Source organism: Theropithecus gelada, chromosome 14, assembly GCF_003255815.1.
Source record: "Theropithecus gelada isolate Dixy chromosome 14, Tgel_1.0, whole genome shotgun sequence".
Classification (NCBI taxonomy): Eukaryota; Metazoa; Chordata; class Mammalia; order Primates; family Cercopithecidae; genus Theropithecus; species Theropithecus gelada.
In genome coordinates this window covers 64,920,184-64,932,357 of record NC_037682.1, presented here as the reverse complement: position 1 = coordinate 64,932,357, position 12,174 = coordinate 64,920,184, and the positions used below count along the sequence as shown (strand labels likewise).

General features: G+C 37.6%; 1 protein-coding gene across 4 annotated transcripts in view; it reads left to right on the top strand.

Moving 5' to 3' along the window:
• Positions 1–12,174, top strand: part of FCHSD2 (FCH and double SH3 domains 2) — a 318,379-nt gene that overhangs the window by 107,022 nt on the left and 199,183 nt on the right. The gene's annotated exons all lie outside the window — the stretch shown is intronic.

Here is a 12,174-nt window from a genome sequence, read left to right as displayed (position 1 = left end):
CTACAAAGCTATTGTAACTAAAACAGCATGGTATTGATATAAATACAGACACATAGACCAATGGGACAGAATAAGGAACCTAGAAATAAACTCACATATTTACTGCCAACTGATTTTTGACAAAGGTGCCAACAACTTATATTGGGGAAAGGATACCATCTTTAATAATGCTGCTGGGAAAACTGAATATCCATATGCAGAAGAATGACCCCTGTCTTTCACCAGAAACAAAAATAATCTCGGCCAGGTGTGGTGGCTCATGCCTGTAGCCCCAACACTTTGGGGGGCTGAGGTGGGTGAATCACCTGAGGTCAGGAGTTCAAGATCAGCCTGGCCAATATGGTGAAACCCCGTCTCTACTAAAAATACAAAAATTAGTCAGCTGCGGTGGTAGGCACCTGTAATCCCAGCTACTTGGGAGGCTGAGGCAGGAGAATCACTTGAACCCAGGAAGCAGAGGTTGCAGTGAGCTGAGATCGTGCCACTGCACTCCAGCCTGGGTGACAAGCAAGACTACTTCTCAAAAACATAAATTAATAATAATCTCAAAATGGATTAGACTTAAACCTAGGACGCAAAACTATAAAACTACTAAAATAACACATAGAGGAAACACTCCAGGGCATTGGCCTAGGCAAAAATTTTATGGCTAAAACCTCAAAAGCATGGACAACAAACCAAAACACGAAATTGAAAAGTGGGACTATATCAAACTAAAAAGTTTCTGCACATCAAAGAAACAGTCAACGTAGTGAAGAGACAACCTGTAGAATGGGAGAAGGTATTTGCAAGTATTCGTTTAATAAAGGACCAATATCCAGAATATACAAGAAACTCAACAGCAAACAAACAAACAACAACAAAAAAACTCCACAAATTATCCCATTAACAAGTTGGCAAAGGATCTGAATAGACATTTCTCAAAAGAAGACATACACATGGCCAGTAGATATATGAAAAAATGCTCAGCATCACTAATCATCAGGGAAATGAAAATCAGAACCACAAGGAGATACCATCTTACCTCAATCAGAATGGTGATTATTAAAAAGAACAACAACAAAACACTGTTGGCAAGGATGCAGAGAAGAGGTAACTCTTATATATTGTTGATAGGAATGTAAATTAGTATAGCTACTATGGAAAACAGTATGGAAGTTTCTCAAAAAACTAAAAATAGAACTACCATATGATCCAGCAATCCCATTACTGGATATTTATCCAAAGAAAGGAAGTCAGTTTATCAAAGGGATATCTGCACCCCCGTGTTTGTTGCAGCACTATTCATGGTAGCCAAGTTATGGAATCAACCTAAGCGTCCATCAACAGATGAATGAACAAAGAAAATATGGTTTGTATACACAATGGAATACTATTTGGCCACAAAAAAGAATGAAGTTCTGTCATTTACAGCAACATGGATGGAACTGGAGGTCATTATGTTAAGCGAAATAAGCCAGGCACAGAAAGACAAATATCACATGTTCTCACTCACTGATATGTGGGAGCTAAAAAAGTTGCTGTCATGGAGATTGAGAGTAGAACAATAGTTACCAAAGCAGGGGGGAACAGTTTGTGGGAAGATTGAAGAGAAGATTGGTTAGTGGGCACAAATATACAGTTAAATAGAAGGAATACATTTTAGTATTTTATAGCACAGTCGGATTACTGTAATCAACAACAATATATCTTCCAAAATAATTAGAATACATGATTTGAAATGTTTGCAATATGAAGAAATGATAAATGTTTGAGATGATAAATTTCCTAAATATCTTGATTTGATCATTACATATTGAATATGTTTGTCAAAATATCATGTGTACCCCTTAAATGTGTACAATTATTATGTAACAATAAAAAATTGTAAAACCAAAAGTTTATTCATTTCTGTTTATATCTTATTGACAAGGGAAGGCATCACCAACAGAATAGACTTGATATTGATAAGAAGGTAGATCTGCTGAACAAGGAGACTTGGGAAGGAGGGTGGAATAAACTGTGTATGGTGTTTGAGAAATATACACCAGACACATACAAATGTGTATCTGTGTGTATGTGTTTATGCATCTCACATGTATTGTAATAGTGCCCTTAATGAAAACACTCTGCCTCTGGCAAAAAACAAAAAACAAAACACCCTATCTTCTTGTTTTTCCACATGACTGTGAAACAATTACAGCTTCTACTAGGAGCGCTTCTCCTGTTCCTGGGAAAAGAGCTGGGTTGGCTGGCATTTGCATAATCGTCTTTAGGGCCATTGTGGGTGGGTTTGGGCTGCTGACACAGAGCTGCAGACTGGCCACCTGTCCAAAACAAATGAACTCAGCCTTTGTGTAACATTATGTGGTTCTCCACAGTGTTATTTCTGAGTAATGGATAATTTGGTTAAAATAATATGAAACTATTATTTAGCAAATATTTGTGTTCAACGTAAGTCCTCCATTTTGCTGGGAGAAAAATGTTTTTCTTTTTCCACTGGCACAACTATGTATTTCCATACCCTCTTTAGTATAGTTTTATAACTGCTTTTGTGATATTGTCCTCATGAATATTAATTAGGGATATGAAAATTTAAAAAGAAACTTCAAAATGATTTGTATTCATTCTTTTATAAATTATAAATTAATTGTCTAACTTTTTCTAGCAGTCTGTTTTACTTATGTGGAGTAATTAAACACTTAAAGTCATCAAAAAAGAAGACACATCTAAGATCTTGATATAATAACTAGTCCTACGTCATTCGTTATTCTTGATAACGAATCCAGTGACTCGCATGTGAATTTAGAAAGTTTTTTGTCCTAATAATGCACATATTGCTGTGTTGAGTAATTTTATTAATCACCTACATTTAGCCTATGATGAATATATACTTCTACATTTTTAAATTCACCTGTGACAAACTTACATGTGACATATTAATATTTCTTTTCTTTTCTTTCCTTTTTTTTTTTTTTGGAGATGGAGTCTCACTCTGTCGCCCAGGCTGGAATGCAATGGCACGTCTCGGCTCACTGCCGCCTCTGTCTCCCGGGGTCAGGCAATCTCGCCTCTGCCTCTGGAGTAACTAGGACTACAGGCACGCCCCACCATGCCCAGCTAATTTTCGTATTTTAGTAGAGATGGGTTTTCACCATTTTGGCCAGGCTGGTCTTGAACTCCTGACCTCAAGTGATCTGCCCACCTCTGCCTCCCAAAGTGCTGGGATTACAGATGTGAGCCACCACGCCCTGCAGAAAGTTAGGTCCTGTTATAGATTTAAGTTCACGAGAAATCCTAAAGGAATTGCTTACTCCCAGTGAGACAGTCTTGAACTAGACCCTGAGGAATAGATAGGATTTGGAGTACACAGATATTACAGTCTGAAATTGGTTGCAGATAAAAATAAACAGTGATTCTGCAATTATTATGGAGACTTAAGTAATATTAGAAAGAAGTAAGGAGATACACTTGGAATATACTAAGTTGATAACACTTGATAGAACATTATGAATGCTAGGCTGGGGGTCATTACAGAAGTCAAGCCAAAAAAAATATGTACTGGGAAAAGAACACTGAAGTGGGAGTCGTGTCATAATTTATATGGATATTGGCCTTATTACTTGGTGAGGGATCTTTTTTTTTTCAACTTTTATTTTAGAATCAGGGGAATACACATACAGGTTTGTTACCAAGATATTTTGCACGATGCCGAGGTTTGAAGTATAAATAAATCCATCCCCCAGGTAGTGAGCATGCCTAATAGGTATTTTTTCAACCCTTGCCCCTGCCTCACTCCCTGCTCTTGTATTCCCTAGTGTTTGTTATTCCCATGTTTATGTCCATTTGCATTCAATGTTTAGCTCCCACTTAGATTTGAGAACATGTGGTATTTGGTTTTCTGTTTCTGTGTTAGTCCGCTTAGGATAATGGTTGCCAGCTACATTCATGTTGCTACAAAGGACAGGATTTCATTCTTTTCATGGCTGCATAGTATCCACACTGTATATGTACCACAGCTGCCCATCAGTGGTGAGGGATCTTGAGTCACTGCCCAGTTTTCTTGATCTGAGAGGGTTCAACTGGATAAACTGTAAGGTCCCTTTAAGAATCCATCAATCATCAGAATTTCTTTTCTTTTTTTTCTTTTTCCTTTTTTCTTAAAGAGACAGGGTCTTACTCTGTCACCCAAGCTGGAGTGCAGTGACACAATCATAGCTCACTGCAGCTTCAAACTCCTGGGCTCAAGCCATCTTCCCATCTCAGCCTCCTGAGTATTTGCGACTAGAGGCATGCGCTGCCACACCCAGCTAATTTTTAATTTTTTTAGTAGAGACGGATCTCCTTGTTGCCTAGGCTTGGCTTGAACTCCTGGCCTTGAGCAATCTTTCTACCTCATCATAAGATTTTTTTAGTGATAGATGGTTTTGTTTTTAATATTTCAGCTGGAAAACTATTTTAGCATCTAGCAGAAGACTTGTTTGTGGAAAAAGCTTGACTTGGTCAATCTTTTTGTCAGAGTAATCCCTATGTTTCACATAGCTATTTCATATAAAAACAAAATAAATTTCCCACTCTTCAGTGTGAAATTGGTGAGGGATTGTATATAAAAGGTTATGCTCTGGATATCCCAGAGAACTGCCTTCTTCTTTTCCTAAAGTCATCCACTATGTTTGAGGTTCTGCTCTGTGCATAACAAGTGTGTTTGCTTTTGCACGGTTACAAGGTAATGAGGACTCCTATATTCAGAATGTAAAATCCAATTGACAAAGTAAGATAGGTATGCATAAAAGTTACAAATATGTACTATCAATAGGGCTATATCTGATTTACATGAATAAATGCCACATTCATAATATATCAGTGTGGACCCTAAGTTTTTAGGAAGACATGGTAAGTGGGATTAGAATATATAGAGAAGACAAGAATATTGTGTGGATATGGAGAAGGAATGCATTCTATACCAGAGAAAGGCTGGTATCAAAAACTCAGAGGCAAAAAATAATTGTGGGCATAATTATGAGATAGTGAAAAGATCAGTAGTTGCCAGAAGTTGGGAATGGGAGGGGAAGGGACAAATAGCAGAGCACAGGGCATTTTTAGGGCAGTGAAAATACTCCATATGATACTGTAATGATGGATATATGTCAGTATACATTTGTCCAAACACATAGACTGTACAGCACTAAGAATCCTAATGTAAGCCATGGACTTTGGGTGACTGTGTTATGTGTCAGTGTAGGTTCATCCATTGTAAATGTACCACTGTGGAGGGGAATGTTGTTAATGGGGAGGCTATGCATGTGTTGGGGCAAGTGATATTTGGGAACTCTCTGTACCTTTCAATTTTGCCATGAACCTAAAACTGTTCTAAAAAATATGAAGTCTTTAATTTTTAAAAAATGTAAGTATCAAGGGAAGAATGTAATAGAATTCTATAAATGTCTTCCAGGTGATGAATATGCTCAAAGTCATATGCTCTTGAATTGATATCAGTATTTGGCAGTCCCTATCTGTGTGAAGACATTTGCAAAGATAAAATATTTAAAATCTAATTACAGATCTGCATTAACAGATGAACATTTGTAATTGATTTTGATGGTAGGGAACACTAACTTTGAACTTCAATTAAGCAGAATATATGTATTATAGAAAATTGTACTCAGTTTTTAAAATTTTATCAATAAAAAGTTTGAGGAAAAAATTGAGTGAACACAATATTTGTGGAGGAAGACTTCTTGAGGGTTGAAATGTTAGTACCTTGTATATAGTAGAAGTTAGGCTTTGTTACATGGATGAATAAATACACAAATAAAATTACCTATTACTCATTGGACTCAGGAGGATACTCAGAGTAGAACTAAAATTTATAAACTTTATTCTACATTTAATAATGACATTGAAGTTTTTAATCACAATAATCATGATTATAATTTATCAGGGACTTACTGTATGCTAGTCATTGTTCTGATCATTAGACTTAGGTTTCATTATTATGCCCATTTTACAGTTGAGGAAACTAAAGCTCAGAGTGACTAATGAAATTATTTTCAGTGTCAATTTATAAATAAATAGTAGAGCTTGGATTTGAACCCACATTTGTTTGACTCCAAAGACCAATACAGCGTTGTGAAATATTGTACAAAATAGTGACTATGACACTTGGTTTTTTTTTTTTTTGTCTTTTATTTCCTGTACTTCTTTGGTTGTTTCTTACCTTCACACATTTCAAAATTATTATGTTGGCTCTAATACTTCAGTGTTTCTAATTGTATATTTTTCTTTAAAACCTGCCCAGGGCCGGGCACAGTGGCTCACGCCTGTAATCCCAGCACTTTGGGAGGCCGAGGCGGGCGGATCACGAGGTCAGGAGATCGAGACCATCCTGGCTAACGTGGTGAAACCCCGTGTCTACTAAAAAAAATACAAAAAATTAGCCGGGCGTGGTGGCGGGCGCCTGTAGTCCCAGCTACTCAGGAGGCTGAGGCAGGAGAATGGCGTGAACCTGAGAGGCAGAGGTTGCAGTGAGCCGAGATCACGCCACTGCACCTCCAGCCTAGGCAGCAGAGCGAGACTCCGTCTCAAAAAAATAAAAAATAAATAAATAAATAAAAACCTGCCCAGAAGTCAGCTCCCCTGGGAAGCTTGAAAGTCAAATGACCCGTGTTCTAATCCCAGTTCTACTACTGGTTCACTTTGAGCTCTGACCAAGCCAGTGTACTCTTAGCCTTTAGTTTTTTCAACTAAAAGGTAGAAGTTTGCTTAAATATTTGATCATTTTTGTTTTAACAGCATTAATAAAAACTGGGCCGTGGTGGCTCATGCTTGTAATCCCAGCACTTTGGGAGGCTGAGGTGGGCAGATCACAAGCTCAAGAGATCGAGACCATCCTGGCCAACATGGTGAAACCCCGTCTGTATTAAAAATACAAAAATTAGCTGGGTGTGGTTGTACATGCCTGTAATCTCAGCTACTTTGGAGGCTGAGGCAGGAGAATCGCTTGAACCCAGGAGGCAGAGGTTGCAGTGAGCCGAGATTGCGCCACTGTACTCCAGCCTGGTGACAGAGCGAGACTCCATCTCAAAAAAAAAATAAATAAATAAATGAAAACTGAACATTTCAATAGTGTTCAGTACTTAAAATAGCATTTGGCATATAGTAGAAAATTCTCAGTAAATACTTATGGAATGGATGAAGTTATTAAGCACTTAATGTATGCCATAAATTGGGCTGAGTGCTTTATAAACACTGACTTATTTGCTTATCTCAGCAATAATGAAGTAGGTACTATTACTATCTTTATTTTTGAGATGAGGACATCCGAGATAAAAACAAGTTAATGGCCAGGTGCAGTAGCTCATGCCTGTAATCCCAGCATTTTAGGAGGTCAAGGTGGGTGGATTGCTTGAGCTTAGGAGTTAGAGACCAGCCTGGGAAACTTGATGAGACCCCTGTCTCTATAAAAAACACAAGCTGGGAGTGTTGGTGTGTGCCTGTAGTCCCAGCCACTCACTTGAGCCTGGTGGGTGTGGAGGTTGCAAGTGAGCCAAGATCTCGCCACTGCACTTCAACCTGGGTGACAGAGTGAGATCTTGTCTCAATAAATACATACATACATAAAAATAAAAACTAAAAACAAGTTAAATAACTTGTCAAGGTCCAGGAGTTAAACCCGAGCATGTGTGTCTGTGCTCTTAACCAATATACTAGTTGTGTCCAGTAGTGGCTGCATATCAGAATCACCTGTGAAGTTTGTTAAACTATCAATGTCTCAGCCCCACCTCTAGAGTCTGACTCAGCAGGTGACATTTATCCTGTAGTACTTTAGCTGCCTGCCTGTGGAGTGACCTTTATTTATTTATTTATTTATTTATTATACTTTAAGTTCTAGGGTACATGTGCATAACGTGCAGGTTTGTTACATATGTATACTTGTGCCATGTTGGTGTGCTGCACCCATCAACTCGTCAGCACCCATCAACTCGTCATTTACATCAGGTATAACTCCCAATGCAATCCCTCCCCCCGCCCCCCTCCACATGATAGGCCCCGGTGTGTGATGTTCCCCTTCCCGAGTCCAAGTGATCTCATTGTTCAGTTCCCACCTATGAGTGAGAACATGTGGTGTTTGGTTTTCTGTTCTTGTGATAGTTTGCTAAGAATGATGGTTTCCAGCTGCATCCATGTCCCTACAAAGGACACAAACTCATCCTTTTTTATGGCTGCATAGTATTCCATGGTGTATATGTGCCACATTTTCTTAATCCAGTCTGTCACTGATGGACATTTGGGTTGATTCCAAGTCTTTGCTATTGTGAATAGTGCCGCAATGAACATACGTGTGCATGTGTCTTTATAGCAGCATGATTTATAATCCTTTGGGTATATACCCAGTAATGGGATGGCTGGGTCACATGGTACATCTAGTTCTAGATCTTTGAGGAATCGCCATACTGTTTTCCATAATGGTTGAACTAGTTTACAATCCCACCAACAGTGTAAAAGTGTTCCATTTCTCCACATCCTCTCCAGCACCTGTTGTTTCCTGACATTTTAATGATCGCCATTCTAACTGGTGTGAGATGGTATCTCATTGTGGTTTTGATTTGCATTTCTCTGATGGCCAGTGATGATGAGCATTTTTTCATGTGTCTGTTGGCTGTATGAATGTCTTCTTTTGAGAAATGTCTGTTCATATCCTTTGCCCACTTTTTGAGGGGGTTGTTTTTTTCTTGTAAATTTGTTTGAGTTCTTTGTAGGTTCTGGATATTAGCCCTTTGTCAGATGAGTAGATTGCAAAAATTTTCTCCCATTCTGTAGGTTGCCTGTTCACTCTGATGGTAGTTTCTTTTGCTGTGCAGAAGCTCTTTAGTTTAATGAGATCCCATTTGTCAAAGAGAGAATAATCAAATAGATGCCAATAAAAAATGATAAAGGGGATATCACCACCGACCCCACAGAAATACAAACTACCATCAGAGAATACTATAAACACCTCTACGCAAATAAACTACAAAATCTAGAAGAAATGGATAATTTCCTGGACACTTACACTCTTCCAAGACTATATCCAGGAAGAAGTTGAATCCCTAAATAGACCAATAGCAGGCTCTGAAATTGAGGCAATAATTAATAGCCTACCAACCAAGAAAAGTCCAGGACCAGATGGATTCACAGCTGAATTCTACCAGAGGTACAAGGAGGAGCTGGTACCATTCCTTCTGAAACTATTCCAATCAATAGAAAAAGAGGGAATTCTCCCTAACTCATTTTATGAGGCCAACATCATCCTGATACCAAAGCCTGGCAGAGACACAACAAAAAGAATTTTAGACCAATATCCCTGATGAACATCGATGCAAAAATCCTCAATAAAATACTGGCAAACCGGATTCAGCAGCACATCAAAAAGCTTATCCATCATGATCACGTGGGCTTCATCCCTGGGATGCAAGGCTGGTTCAACATTTGCAAATCAATAAACATAATCCAGCATATAAACAGAACCAAAGACATGAACCACATGATTATCTCAATAGATGCAGAAAAGGCTTTTGACAAAATTCAACAGCCCTTCATGCTGAAAACTCTCAATAAATTCGGTATTGATGGAACGTACCTCAAAATAATAAGAGCTATTTATGACAAACCCACAGCCAATATCATACTGAATGGGCAAAAACCGGAAAAATTCCCTTTGAAAACTGGCACAAGACAGGGATGCCCTCTCTCACCACTCCTATTCAACTTAGTGTTGGAAGTTCTGGCTAGGGCAATCAGGCAAGAGAAAGAAATCAAGGGTATTCAGTTAGGAAAAGAAGAAGTCAGATTGTTCCTGTTTGCAGATGACGTGATTGTATATTTAGAAAACCCCATTGTCTCAGCCCAAAATCTCCTTAAGCTGATAAGCAACTTCAGCAAAGTCTCAGGATACAAAATTAATGTGCAAAAATCACAAGCGTTCTTATACACCAGTAACAGACAAACAGAGAGCCAAATCATGAATGAACTTCCATTCACAATTGCTTCAAAGAGAATAAAATACCTAGGAATCCAACTTACAAGGGATGTAAAGGACCTCTTCAAGGAGAACTACAAACCACTGCTCAGTGAAATAAAAGAGGACACAAACAAATGGAAGAACATACCATGCTCATGGATAGGAAGAATCAATATCGTGAAAACGGCCATACTGCCCAAGGTTATTTATAGATTCAATGCCATCCCCATCAAGCTACCAATGAGTTTCTTCACAGAATTGGAAAAAACTGCTTTAAAGTTCATATGGAACCAAAAAAGAGCCCGCATTGCCAAGACAATCCTAAGTCAAAAGAACAAAGCTGGAGGCATCACACTATCTGACTTCAAACTATACTACAAGGCTACAGTAACCAAAACAGCATTGTACTGGTACCAAAACAGAGATATAGACCAATGGAACAGAACAGAGTCCTCAGAAATAATACCACACATCTACAGCCATCTGATCTTTGACAAACCTGAGAGAAACAAGAAATGGGGAAAGGATTCCCTATTTAATAAATGGTGCTGGGAAAATTGGCTAGCCATAAGTAGAAAGCTGAAACTGGATCCTTTCCTTACTCCTTATACGAAAATTAATTCAAGATGGATTAGAGACTTAAATGTTAGACCTAATACCATAAAAATCCTAGAAGAAAACCTAGGTAGTACCATTCAGGACATAGGCATGGGCAAAGACTTCATGTCTAAAACACCAAAAGCAACGGCAGCAAAAGCCAAAATTGACAAATGGGATCTCATTAAACTAAGGAGTGACCTTTTTAAAGGTACCACTTTGCACCCAGAAGATTTTCAGTTGTGTTATTGACTGACAGATTGACAGTCTTGGTTCTTTTGACTTTTAGTCCTTCTATAATTTATTTTCTTTTGCTACTTAGAAGTTCTGGTCAAAATTTACTTGATCCTTAATAAGTAAATTGCAATACTCTATTTACTTTTAGTTTAAAATTTGCAAGTCATTCTGTGCAAATAAGTTTATTGAAGTTGAAAAAGATTGGAAAACTTCAGCAATGTAGGCGATGTATTATCAAGAATTAAAGCTTACTTTGACTTTTTCTCTACTATGAGTATAAATTTGCTGAGTTCTGAGTATTGTGTTTTATTGATATGGTTCCTAACTTGAGATGTTTTCACAAGAGTGGAAACTTTGATCTCTATCTCCTTAATAGAGGCTCAGCCTCTGGTACCGAATCTTAACATTAGTAACAGTGTCTGGTGTGTAATCATTTATGTTTTAAGTTAGACAGCTGGCAATTGCTTCTTTCAGGAAGAGGAATGTTTGCATGTTTGTGTGCTACCAAAGTCAAATTAGACAAGCTATATGAGAATTTCTAGCTTCATGTTTTGAAGTAAATGTGAGTACTTGGTCTTAAAGTGCTTTTTAAAAATTCAGCTTTAACATATCTGTAAATATAGTTAAAGAAAAACCTTAAAGGGGAGGGAGAGCATTAGGACAAATACCTAATGCATGCAGACTTAAAACCTAGATGATGAGTAGATGGGTGCAGGAAACCACCATGGCACATGTATACCTATGTAACAAACGTCCACATTCTGCACATGTATCCCAGAACTTAAAGTATAATAAAAATAATTTTTAAAAAAGAAAAACTTTAGAAAGAAAAAAAAGCAACTCTTAAAAAAAGATGATATATTTGCTATCAGTATTAAAATTGTTATATTTTCATGATTTCTATTTGTAATAGTTACATGATAAATACAATTTCTTTAAAACAACTAATGTTTCTGTGTCATAAGCATTGTTCACCATCGTGTTTAAACTTCAAGTCATGTCATCAAATAGGTAAATACAGTATACTAGTTTTTAACTAGAAGGTGGGAAAAAACCTACCTAACTTTGTTAGCTTGGTGTCTTATCCAAGGATACTCATAACTAATTCACAGCAACGGCAGTACAGTACTCAAACTGAAGTGTTGACTCCAAAGTCCTGGTCTTTTTACTATTGCCAATAACCATGAATTATATAAATTTGTATAGAATTCCATAGTTTGAGTATTTAATTAACATAGTTTTATCTTGAGTTGGGAGTGTGGATATGCTTGTAGTTGCTTCATATCTTTTAATGTTGGAGAAATATTCTTGTGGAAGATGTCTTGTATAGCACCCTGTAATTCCTCCATTTCTGTGCTACA